The 13,071-nt window shown below is 34.6% G+C and overlaps 1 long non-coding RNA gene across 1 annotated transcript in view; it reads right to left on the bottom strand.

The window, feature by feature from the left end:
• The window catches only part of LOC307187967, a 454,431-nt gene that overhangs the window by 139,250 nt on the left and 302,110 nt on the right, over positions 1-13,071 (bottom strand). Inside the window, exon 4 of the long non-coding RNA XR_013828768.1 lies at positions 7,457-7,603. This is a non-coding gene — a long non-coding RNA (uncharacterized lncRNA). The remainder of the gene's footprint in view (positions 1-7,456; positions 7,604-13,071) is intronic.

Raw genomic sequence — 13,071 nt, forward strand, 5'->3', positions numbered from 1 at the left:
TTAGTTGCAAGGGTTCTACTGGCACACTGTTCTTGGGCAATCCTCTTCCTAAGGTTATGGTGCCTCAAACTATATTTTGTCTCAACAACCCACAGGCCTACAGTGAGGTTAACTGTTCTTGTCTGACACTTTAAAATATCAGCTTTTCTTCTTAAAGGATAGAAATGGATATGCTTTGACACATATAACATTTTAATTTTGGGATACCCATAGATTCAAAGTTCTGTTTCAAATAAATGATTTGGACAATTACATTCTATTTCCTAAACTTTAACAGCAATCCAGGTCAACAATCAAGCGATTCAATTCTGACATCTTTGAAGTATCTTGCCAATATCATATACAGGACAAAGTTTTTTCTCAGTGGGGGAAAAAAACACAACAATAACAGGATCCCAGGACCCTGTGAATGCAAGACTAAATAGAGAAGAGGCACTTATTTTCACTCTCTTTCATGGAAATGCAATGGAAAGAAGGAAAAAGTTGTGAAGAATCCTCCACTCAAGGAAATACAAAAGCTGAGATATTTCTAGCTTCAGTTTATTTCTAATTCAGTGAGACTGAAACCAACTTTCTCTACAGGAGCCTTACTGCTCCTCCTTCTGCCCAACCACCAAGAATGAAATGTTTTTTAAAATAACTCTTTAATTAAAAAGGATGATTTTAAATAAAATTTGCTAACCTATAATCATAAAGATAGTATTTCCAATAGACCATAATTAGAGTAATTTTTAAGATCTTATGGTGGGTTTCTCTAAAACAATAAAAGTAAAGGAAGGAAATTCAACAATTACTGTATATCTGTCATTTTCTTTCACACGAACCTATGAAGTAGTCATTTTCAACACAGAGCAAATGAATAAATTGGGACCAGACAGGTTATAAAACTTGTCAGATATTAAACAGCCAGTAAGTTGAAAAAGCCTGGATCTCCCAAAATCATGTTTTGAAGGTAAGGTCTCATTTCTTCTTATCCCCAGATATGTCATTATCTTTATGATGTCACAAAATCTTTATCTTTAATCTTTCTGGACTACAATATATGCCTCTATACAATAAGGTTGTGTAAGTAGAAGCTCTCATTCTGTTTTGTAACTCTATGATATCATGAGTCTGGCCATGGCATACATTAATAGAATAATTGGCCAAGAATATAGGGTCCCGCCATAATCTCTGAAGCTTGCCATAATAAAGAAAAGCCAAATATAATAACATCTCTATTATAATTCACTCAATAGTGTTGCTTTTGCCTGGAGAGTTAACATACCACCCTGAATGCCTTGTCTAATATCAGACAGTAAATGAGGCATTTGGGAGATGGAGATCAATGACATCCCTACATGCATATCAACTGCAGTATAATTAACTGAAACCTAAAACCAGGAAGTTCAAAAATTGAAATGCTCTCCAGTGCACTTTTATATCACTAATCATTGTTGTACATTAAAGTACAGGATGTACTTGTGATTAAGGATAGCAGCCTTGACAATTTAATGAAGAAAAGATAAAACACAGTAATCCTATAGAGAGCAAAGCTGGTCTCCTATTTATCAACAAATGCATTAGGAATCTTCCATCATGAAATTATACATCAATAATAGTATGAAATGAAAAGAAACAAGTGCCAAATAGGTTCTTTGATATAACAAAGGTGTTGGAAATGTAAGCCTTTATACTCATGTAAAAAAAAAAAAAACCTACTATTCTATGACCTAATTGTAGAGTGATATTAATAGGAATGGTTCTATAGTACTTAATCAAGCAAAAATTCCATTGAAATAAAGGATGTGTCTTAGAACTACAACATAAGTTCCAAGAGACTGTGTAAATAATATGCAACTTTTTTTAACTTATAAGGACACATAAATTAAAATAATAAGGCTGTTGAAATCACATAGTTCTGCAACATAGGAAGTAAAATAGCCTAACAAACAGAAAACAATCAAAACAAACAAAAATCCTATATATTTTAAATATAGCTCCTTCAATTAGACTTCTGGGAAAAAGACAGAGTGGAAAATTTTGGATTAAATTTCAGAGATTACAAGATAACTTTCAAAGAACATTCCAAAGATTCAACAGATCAGGAGAGAAGCTGGAAATTCCTTTAACTTCAAATTGTCTATGTTGTCATTCTTAAATAAAAAATAATTTATTATAAATCATTTTGCTTTGCTATATAAGTATTCAATTCCATGTTTGAAATCATAGTCATGACAATGACCCATATGTAGAACTAGCTAGTAAAAATAATAAAAATATTAAGTTCAACTATAAGAAATTATAGAAAATGTAAGGTTTTAATTTTTTAAGAAAGACATTGTATTTCAGCATTAAAATGAGTAGTATCGTTTTTCAAAGTAATTGTTCTGGTAAATTTTGCATCAACTCTTAGAAATGTAACAAATGTTCAAAAATATTTGAACTTCTCTTTACAACTATAAACTCAGAACCACAGGGAGAAAAAATGTCTGTTTTTCTTCATTTTGTTTTTAATAATTGCAATCACCATCCTGATACATTTCATTGAAAAAACTTGTACTCAACATTTGTAGAATTCTTGAGAGATCGTGTTTAATTTCACTGGAGATGCAATAGACAGAACAGCAGTGTAGTAAAAGCATCTTCCACTTTCTGGCTACATAATGCTGGGCAAGTTGTTTGAACTCTCAGAGACTCTATTCTTTTATCTTCTAGATGGAAATAAAACAACTACAGAAATAAAAGAGTTGTAAGGATTGTATAAATACATAGTTGGCAGTAATATTATGAGATCTGTAAAGATATATTAAATGATAGTAATCAATACTAAGGAAAAATATTTTTCCCATTTTATGGGTTGATAGAAGGAATATACTTCTTCACTGACTCTGTTCCTGTATTCACTCTTTTGAAAAGAGAAAGTAGATTAACCAGTAGTTAAATTGGGGAAAACTAACTAGGCATGGCTGTCCTGGCACTACCTGCTTTTGTCCTCTTGCTAGCAGAGAGTGAATTCTCCCTGCTCCTCTGTGCTTTGAGATTTTAGGAGGGGTTTTTAGGAGGGCTGTTGTGCAGAGGGAGTTCTGCCTGGATCCAGCACCTCTGTACCTGGACTGGGAGAATCTGTATATTTCTGGAATTTATTTAAAAGACTGGTTTGGCTCATATATTATATCTCCTATAAATTAGACATTATCAGCTATAAGATGAAAATTTGGCATCCATATTTATAATTTAAAATACAAATCATCTTCCTCAAACACAGGTAGAACCTGTCAACATGGACATGGAAAAGAATATACCATAAACTCTGAGGGTAAATTGAAATAAAAATCACAAGGTGTATAAACGCAAGTTCCTGGAATTTGTTGCAGCATCTCTTAGTTACTATTGATAAGTTTAACACTTATATGTTGTATATGTCCTGGCAGGAATGTTACAAAATTAATTCAGAATTAAAGTGATCTTTCATTTTCCACATAGATCTAACTATTTTTAGAGTCCTCTATTCAAAAAAATAAGAAAATACTGTCATGTGTTTTGAGTATTCTTGTAATTGTTACTTGTGTTCCAGAATAACAGAAATATAGTGTTTTCCATAAATGTGCATTTAAAGTTTAAAGCCATACAATTTAAATTTTCTAGAAGCCACTTTTTAAAAGTTAAAAGATCAAATTAAATGTATTTAAACAAATATAGCCAAAATATTATCATTTAACATGTAATCAATATAAAAAATTGATGAGACTTTTTTACATATGAATTCATCTAAAGTCTAACATGTATTTTACATTCACCTCAATTTGGACTAATGACATTTCAAATGTTCAGTAGCCACATGTGTCTAGTGGATACTGCATTTAATAACAGTGCAGGTATAGACCATCAACAGAATACTATGTCAAAACATCACACACACACATACAAACTACATTAATGTATGTTAAAGTAAAACTTCATTAACCTTAACAAGTGAGGAATGGAAAATTCCAATTGAATATTTTTTTTTTTAAATATTTTATTTTTTTATTTATTTATTTTGGTGGTACGCGGGCCTCTCACTGTTGTGGCCTCTCCCGTTGCGGAGCACAGGCTCCGGACGCGCAGGCTCAGTGGCCATGGCTCACGGGCCCAGCCGCTCCGCGGCATGTGGGATCTTCCCGGACCGGGGCACGAACCCGTGTCCCCTGCATCGGTAGGTGGACTCTCAACCACTGCGCCACCAGGGAAGCCCCCAATTGAATATTTTTGATTGTTTTATGTTTGGGGTAGTGTTTTGCTAATATGTATATCAGCCTTCTTTTTTTCTCGATTAGGTATCATTTAGCAAAAATAAAATTATATATATATTTAATTAATTTATTTATTTATGGCTGTGTTGGGTCTTCATTGCTGTGCATGGGCTTCCTCTAGTTGCAGCGAGCAGGGGCTACTCTTTGTTGCGGTGCGCGGGCTTCTCACTGCTGTGGCTTCTCTTGTTGCAGAGCACGGGCTCTAGGCGTGCAGGCTTCAGTAGTTGTGGCACACGGGCTCAGCAGTTGTGTCTCGCGGGCTCTAGAGCGCAGGCTCAGTGGTTGTGGCGCATGGGCTTAGTTGCTCTGCTGCATGTGGGATCTTCCCAGACCAGGGCTCGAACCCGTGTACCCTGCATTGGCAGGTGGATTCTTAACCACTGCGCCACCAGGGACGTCCCCAAAATTATATTTTTTAAGCAAGTGAGATGATGAACAAAGGTTTTTTGCATAGAAGCGAAAGAACAGATGCATGTGGACTGATTCACGTACCATGCAATCCTAGCCCATATAAATTAAATATGTATTTTTCCTAAAATTTTCTGCAACTCAACTAGTCACTCACTGCCAGAGCACCTTAAAACAACTCACAGAGATTTAGCATAGTGGGGAATTGAGTGTTACGTTGTTTTTAATCAATATATTGAGGCTTATTATTGCATTGACTGATTCACTCGACTTTGTTCCACAAAATTTTTAATTTTCTTAAAGCAAACCTATGTAGAAAATAAAACTACAAACTTATCAGACTTAGGGATACTACAGATCAAATCGAGACCGGGAATCCTTAGAATATAGATGTCCTTGTCATAGTGTTCTACAATTACTCATGTAGAGTATGAAACTTCACTCTCTTTTTGGCAGCTTGTGCAAAATAGACACTTTCACCACTTACACAGTATTTGGCAAGGAAAAAATGTTCTGGTCTCTCAGGGTATACAAAATTTTCCTCCAAGTTAAATCTGAAATTAAGCTTAAAAGTCAATTTCTGTGATATTTTCTTCCATTTTTTTAACCACTCTTATTCCTAAGCACCTCTTCCAAGAGAACTGAAAGGGCAGAGATGAACACCTACAAAAGCCTTCCCCTGCTTTGCCTAGGTCCAACCTGCCTTCATCACCCAGCCTTAAAATCAGAGAAAAACCCCAGCTTCAGTACTTCCTTAGTACACGCAAAAAAATTTCCGGAATCTCTAAGCATATATAAATAATCAGGCCATTTTCTAAATCAAACTTTTCTGTAGTTTTTGCCACTGTGATCCAAATTCCCCCACAAAAAAGAAAAAAGAAAAAAAAACTCTTAAAACTAAGTTTAAGTGCTAAATTCTATCTTCTGGGAATAAATCTCAAAATAAATGTCAGAAGCGTGAAGAGTGATTTATATATGTTATGGTTGCAATTATGTTAAAAATAAAGGTATGCATATAAAAGTACTAAAAGAAGCCAAATGTTAATAATGGTTGTTTTTTGTGTTATGGAATATGGCTGTTGTTGTTTCTTTGTTTATTTTGGAGTTTGAAGTTTATTATGTAATAAGTGCTTAATACTTTTCAAAACATAAAATAACTTCATAAAATGAAATGAAACAGATGTGAATATATAGCATTAAATAAACAGAGAAAACAATGTTGAAACCTTTAAACGTACAAGGGCCTCCAAAGGATTAGGTAAATTTATAAACAATTGACTGAGTTTTATAAATACATTAGAGGTGAACAGTATAGTGAATCAGAAACTGTAAAAGCATACACGCCACCAATACAGGCTGATGTTAAAATATAAAATCACAGTTTGAACATCTCCTAGAAATTATTTTGCTTCTCATTGCAAAGCTTTCAATATTAAGACTGTCATTGTTTGGGGTCAGAATACTTAATCCCTACTTCAAATAACCTTCCAAGCAGAGCTTGTCTTGCTTATCCTCATTCTTTTGCTTCTAGGAAAATATTGTCTTTAAACTGTTGTATAATATTGTATTTTTCAGTGATTATAATTAAATTTTAAATGAACATGAGAACATGGCTCATGCTCAAAACTAATCACTCTATTATCTTGTAAGTGTAGTTGCTGAATAAAATTCTTAATATTTCTATATGCATTCATTTACTCAGAGAGGCAGGCAGGCAGGCGAAGTACTAATATTTTGCAGGGTTTTTTTTATTTTATTTTTTATTTTTTTGTGATACACGGGCCTCTCACTGTTGTGGCCTCTCCTGTTGTGGAGCACAGGCTCCAGACGCGCAGGCTCAGCGGCCATGGCTCACAGGCCCAGCCGCTCTGCGGCATGTGGGATCTTCCTGGACCGGGGCACGAATCCATGTCCCCTGCATCAGCAGGCGGACTCTCAACCACTGCGCCACCAGGGAAGCCCTTTGCAGTTTTTTTAAATTTTAATATTGAAATGTTTTAAGCATATAGTCAGAAACAATATTGTGATAGATACCCATATTCCCACCATCCAGATTTAACAACTGTTAACATTTTGCTGTAGTTGCTTCAAATCTTATTTTAAAGAAATAAAACATTTCATAAACAGTTAAAGCTTTCCACTCTACTGTATGCACCCATTTTCCTCTTTATCTAAAGGTAGTAAGTATCCTCAAATTGTAGTATATTTTTGCTGCATATGGTATCAAATGTCTACTATTTTGTATTCATAAATAATAAATAATATTGTTCAATATTTAAAAGTTGCATATATGGCATCTATTCTTCTTAACTTATTTTACTGCACAGTAGGTTTTGAGTATTATTCCACTGGATCTAACTAATTTATTTTAATTGCTAGTTAATTTATTTATCCATTCTCATATTGATAAGCATTTAGTATTTTTTCCAAGATAAACAATACTGCAAAAGCATCATGCCATGAGCATCCTTATGTACATATAGAAGAGTTCCACTAAGGTAGACACATTTTTAAAAGAAATTCTGAATCATACAACATGACTGTCATCAATTTTACTAGATATAACTCAATAAAAATCCATAACAATTTTGTCAATACACATTCCCTCCAGCCATGTATATCTTTTCATATCCTCATATCCTTGTTGAGATTTTGATCAGACTTGCAGTAAACTCATAAATTCATTTGGAGAGAATTAATGTATTTCTATGATTTCTGTGTACCTTTATATATATAAAATCATATTTATACATACTAATTATGGAACATAGTACCTGTTGGGAGAGACAGTTCTTCTGAATTTGTGTTCCTCCTACAAATCTTGCTGAGGTGACTGCTCTCTAGCGGACTGGAACAGGACACATCTCAGTATTGTTTATGTAGCTGGTAAGTTTGAGAAATGAGATAATCCTTCCACTCAACTGAAAAACAAAAACAAACAAAAACAGGCTTGCTTACTACTTGCTATGAAAGCAGTGGATTCCCCAAACTCACCTATAATCCAGCCCACTGCATGTGCAGGCATCAACATGGTCCCATCACATAACCCTGTAGCCTTGGGGGATCGCAGACAAGAGGACTAAAGCAAATATGGCAATACGAATGCTGCTTCCTTAGTGGTGAGTACTAATGTTTCTTTTTTCTAGCTCAGAATCTATGAAACACTAACAGGTTAATTTCTCAGCTTTGAAGTATGGTAAAATTAAATCTCAGAGCTAACAGTGTACATTTTATTTATTGAAGGCTTTATTTGTAATCCATAATACAGATTTACAATTTTCGGTATAAAGGGCTTATGCATCTTCTGTCAGAAGAAAGGAAGGAAGCAAAGGAAGGAGGGACGGAGGGATGGAAGAAAAGTGTAACACTGCATTGGTTAAATAAAACACATTTTTCAATCAAATTTGGGATTATGGTCTGCTAAATTGCTACCACTGTGCTAAGCTGTCCAACCTATGTGCCACATGTGCTTTGTACAAGTATATATTACTCCCCACAGCCTATTTTATTGGTTATTTGGTTGTATTTGTTTGCCTTACTGTTCCGCAGGAGTAGATACTCTGTATTAATCTTGTCATAATTTATATGCTTGGTATTTGATGTGCATATGTTATCTTTCATTCACTCAAGATTATCATGTGCCCCCTTTAAATTGTGAAGTTTTCCAAAACACACAGATCATATATTTTCCTTCCTTTCTACCTCACCAGTTGGTATAATATGGAATGCTGTATGTGTACTCATAAAATAAATGCAACTGACAGAAGACTGATTATCCTAGTTGGAAGCATATTTTAAGATGTTCACAGCAGTTACTCTCACTATTTAAGATGATTACAATCATAATAATCACTTTCATTTGTATAATGCTTTCTATTTTCCAAAACCCTTTTCATATACATTATTTAATGTGAACTCATAACAAGCCTGGATCTACAATAATCAACAAAAATAGTATCCACTTGGCAAGATAAATTGATTATATTTACTTATACAGATAAGATTAAAATAAGCTAACATTATGAAAAACTAAAAAAGCAAAGAACACATTTGCTTGTTATTTTATCTATGGTGAGCATTAATCCAAATCATTTATGTTGACTTTGATCAAGCTACATCTGTTTGTAAAAGTGCTTTGATCTGCTTTACAAAGCAAGTTGCCCCTGGGGTTTTAATAGACTGAGAAGAGGGTAAATTATTTTTTCCTTTCATATTTTCAATTAGACAGCATTGCTTAGCCAAAATGTCTCGAGGCTGGGGATATTACCATTCTCAATTTAATTTATAAATGTGTTCATAAGTCTTTTTATCCTCCTTCCCAACCCATTTGTAATATTGCTTACTGCACTCCAGGTCTAAAATGTTTCTATGCTCAATCATGTTAAAGTGTAAAATTGTCTCTCAATTTGAAGATCACTAAGATGGACTGAGTTCTTTTTGTTCTGATGTTCAACAGAGATCCTCATTTCTCAATGTATGTTTCCCATGTGTCACATTACTATGTGGAAAGGAGGTCACAGAAAGAACAGTATTGACTTTTAAGGTCTAGTATTCAAAAACGCTGTTGCAGTGAAATAGCATGTTCTCCAAGCAATGATATCTAAAAGGTCATCGTAGGGACAACCACAACCACATAATAATGATGGCAAAAGTTCAAGAAATCTTTGAAGTGGTAGAAAAACTTTTCAACTGAATAATGTACTATTATAAAACCTGGAGAATATATTTATGTATGCATGGTAACCTTCAAATAGCCCAATCTGCTTAAAGATAATACAGTAATTGATACAACTATGATGACTATTAAGATTTTAATGTAGAGACTATGTTGACTATGTTTTCAGCAATATAAGTGAGGCTATTGAACAATACAGGCAGATCAATCATGAGGATCTGTCTAAATAGAAAGGTGTTACAACCAGGGATAAACTTTGACATACACAATTTTAAATTACAGGTGAAAGAAATGTTTAAAGATATGAAGGAACAAGGGAAAAATGGGAAGGAAGGGAGGGAAGGAGGTAAAAGGAAGGAGGTGAAAACCCTAACTGGTATATATTTTATCAAAATACCAAAATACCAATCAAAGCAATATATGTTATCTAAAATATGTTTACTTTGGCAAAAAGTAAAATTTTCTAACTTTACTAGTTGGCTTCTACTTTTTTTAAACAAAAAATCAGCTTTATAGAGGTATAATTTACATACAATACAATCTACCAGTTTAGTATATAATTCAATGAAATCATACATGTACATATTTGGGCATCCACCACCTTTACCAGGATGTAGAACACTTCCAGAAGGTTCTCCCATGCTTCTTTGCAATCAATCATCCCTTGCGCATCTACAGATGACAACCAATCTGCTGCCTGTTGCAACAGTTTCGATTTTCAGGTTTTAGAAACCCACACCAGTGGAGCCACATGCCATATGAACATTTTTGGGTCTGCCTTCTTTTGCTCAGCATGGTAGTAATGAGTTTCAGGAGACAGTGTGTATCTATATTCTGTTCCTTTTACTGTAATCAGACACTAGATTGTTTATCATTCATGAGTTGATGAGCAGTGAGCTGTTCCAGTTCCTGCTGCTAAGAACTTTCTTTGAGTCTTTTTTGGGTATGGGTTACCCTTTCCCTTAGGTAAATAATGGGAATGGAATGACTGCTTTGTATATTAACAGTGTATTAAATTTATAACAAATCACCTAGTTATTCCAAAGTAGTTGTACAATTTTACATGGCCCCCATCAAAGTGTGAGAATGCCAGATCTGTATCCTTGCCAGTATTAGGTAATGCCCATCTTTATTTTTTATTAAGGTATATTTGATTTACAATATTATACTAGTTTCAGGTATACAACAAAGTGATTCAAATTTTTTAAAGGTTATACTCTATTTATAGTTATTATAAAATATTGGCTATATTCCCTGTGCTGTACAATACATACAATAAATGTAGCTTGTTCCTTTTATACTTAGTAGTTTGTACCTCTTAGTACACTACCCTTATCTTACCCCTCTCTGCTTTCCTCTCCCTTTTGGTAACCACTAGTTTATTCTCTATACCTGTGCCTCTGTATTTGCTTTGTTATATTCATTCATTTGTTTTATTTTTTAGATTCCCCATATAACTTATAACATCCATTCTCTTTCTGTCTTCCATTCCAGGTATGAGACAATTCGTGGCTAGTGCTTTGGGTTTGAAGTTCTAGGATTTAGACTGCAGAGAAATACATGGTGTTAGCAAGTTCTTTTTACTGTAGATATAAAGATATGCTCTGCAATCAGCTGTATCAGTATTAAAGCTGACATGCTGAATTCTATTTGCCTCCTAGAAATTGCTACTTAAATAGTTCTAAATTCAGAACAGAAAAAAAAGAGTGTATTAATGTTCTAAAACCATAGCAACTTGGTCTTTCTCTATGACCTTGAGAAATACACAGACTGGCCCTTGGTGACCAAAATAACAAATAGACATCAAAGTTTAGGCGACAGTCAGCTCTACCACCACCAGTCCCTCCCATCAGGAAACCTACACAAGCCTCTTAGATAGCCTCATCCACCAGAGGGCAGACAGCAGAAGCAAGAAGAACTACAATCCTGCAGCCTGTGGAACAAAAACCACATTCACAGGAAAACAGACAAGATAAAAAGGCAGAGGGCTATGTACCACATGAAGGAACAAGATAAAACCTCAGAAAAACAATTAAATGAAGGGGAGATAGGCAACCTTCCAGAAAAAGAATTCAGAATAATGATGGTGAAGATGATCAAGGACCTCGGAAAAAGAATAGAGGCAAAGATCAAGAAGATGCAAGAAATATTTAACAAAGGCCTAGAAGAATTAAAGAACAAACAAAAGAGATGAACAATTCAATAACTGAAATGAAAACTACACTAGAAGGAATCAATAGCAGAATAACTGAGGCAGAAGAACGGATAAGTGACCTGGAAGACAGAATGGGGGAGTTCACTGCTGCAGAACAGAATAAAGAAAAAAGAATGAAAAGAAATGAAGACAGCCTAAGAGATCTCTGGAAAAACATTAAACACACCAACATTCACATTATAGGGGTCCCAGAAGAAGAAGAGAGAGAGAAAGGACCCGAGAAAATATTTGAAGAGATTATAGTCAAAAACTTCCCTAACATGGGAAAGGAAATAGCCACCCAAGCCCAGGAAGTGCAGTGAGTCCCATACAGGATAAACCCAAGGAGAAACACGCCAAGACACATAGTAATCAAACTGGCAAAAATTAAAGACAAAGAAAAATTATTGAAAGCAGCAAGGGAAAAATGACAAATAACATACAAGGGAACTCCCATAAGGTTAACAGCTGATTTCTCAGCAGAAAGTCTACAAGCCAGAAGGGAGTGGCATGATATACTTAAAGTGATGAAAGGGAAGAACCTACAACCAAGATACTCTACCCAGCAAGGATCTCATTCAGATTCGATGGAGAAATCAAAAGCTTTACAGACAAGCAAAAGCTAAGAGAATTCAGCACCACCAAACCAACTCTACAACAAATGCTAAAGGAACTTCTCTAAGTGGGAAACACAAGAGAAGAAAAGGACCTACAAAAAGAAACCCAAAACAACTACGAAAATGGTCATAAGAACATACATATCGATAATTACCTAGAATGTGAAAGGATTAAATGCTCCAACCAAAAGACACAGGCTTGCTGAATGGAACAAGACCCATATATATGCTGTCTACAAGAGAGCCACTTCAGACCTAGGGACACATACAGACTGAAAGTGAGGGGATGGAAAAAGATATTCCATGCAAATGTAAATCAAAAGAAAGCTGGAGTAGCAATACTCATATCAGATAAAATAGACTTTAAAATAAAGAATGTTACAAGAGACAAGGAAGGACACTACATAATGATCAAGGGATCAATCCAAGAAGAAGATAAAACAATTATAAATATATATGCACCCAACATAGGAGCACCTCAATACATAAGGCAAACGCTAACAGCTGTAAAAGAGGAAATTGACAGTAACACAATAATAGTGGGGGACTTCAACACCTCACTTACACCAGTAGACAGATCATCCAAAATGAAAATAAATAAGGAAACAGAAGCTTTAAATGAAACAATAGACCAGATAGATTTATTTGATATTTTTAGGACATTCCATCCCAAAACAGCAGATTACACTTTCTTCTCAAGTGTGCATGGAACATTCTCCAGGATAGATCACATCTTGGGTAACAAATCAAGCCACAGAAAATTTAAGAAAATTGAAATCATATCAAGCATCTTTTCTGACCACAACACTATGAGATTAGAAATGAATTAGAGGGGAAAAAAAACGTAAAAAGCACAAACACATGGAGGCTAAACAATACGTTAGTAAATAACCAAGAGATCAC

Source organism: Stenella coeruleoalba, assembly GCF_951394435.1.
Source record: "Stenella coeruleoalba genome assembly, chromosome: 6".
NCBI lineage: Eukaryota > Metazoa > Chordata > Mammalia > Artiodactyla > Delphinidae > Stenella > Stenella coeruleoalba.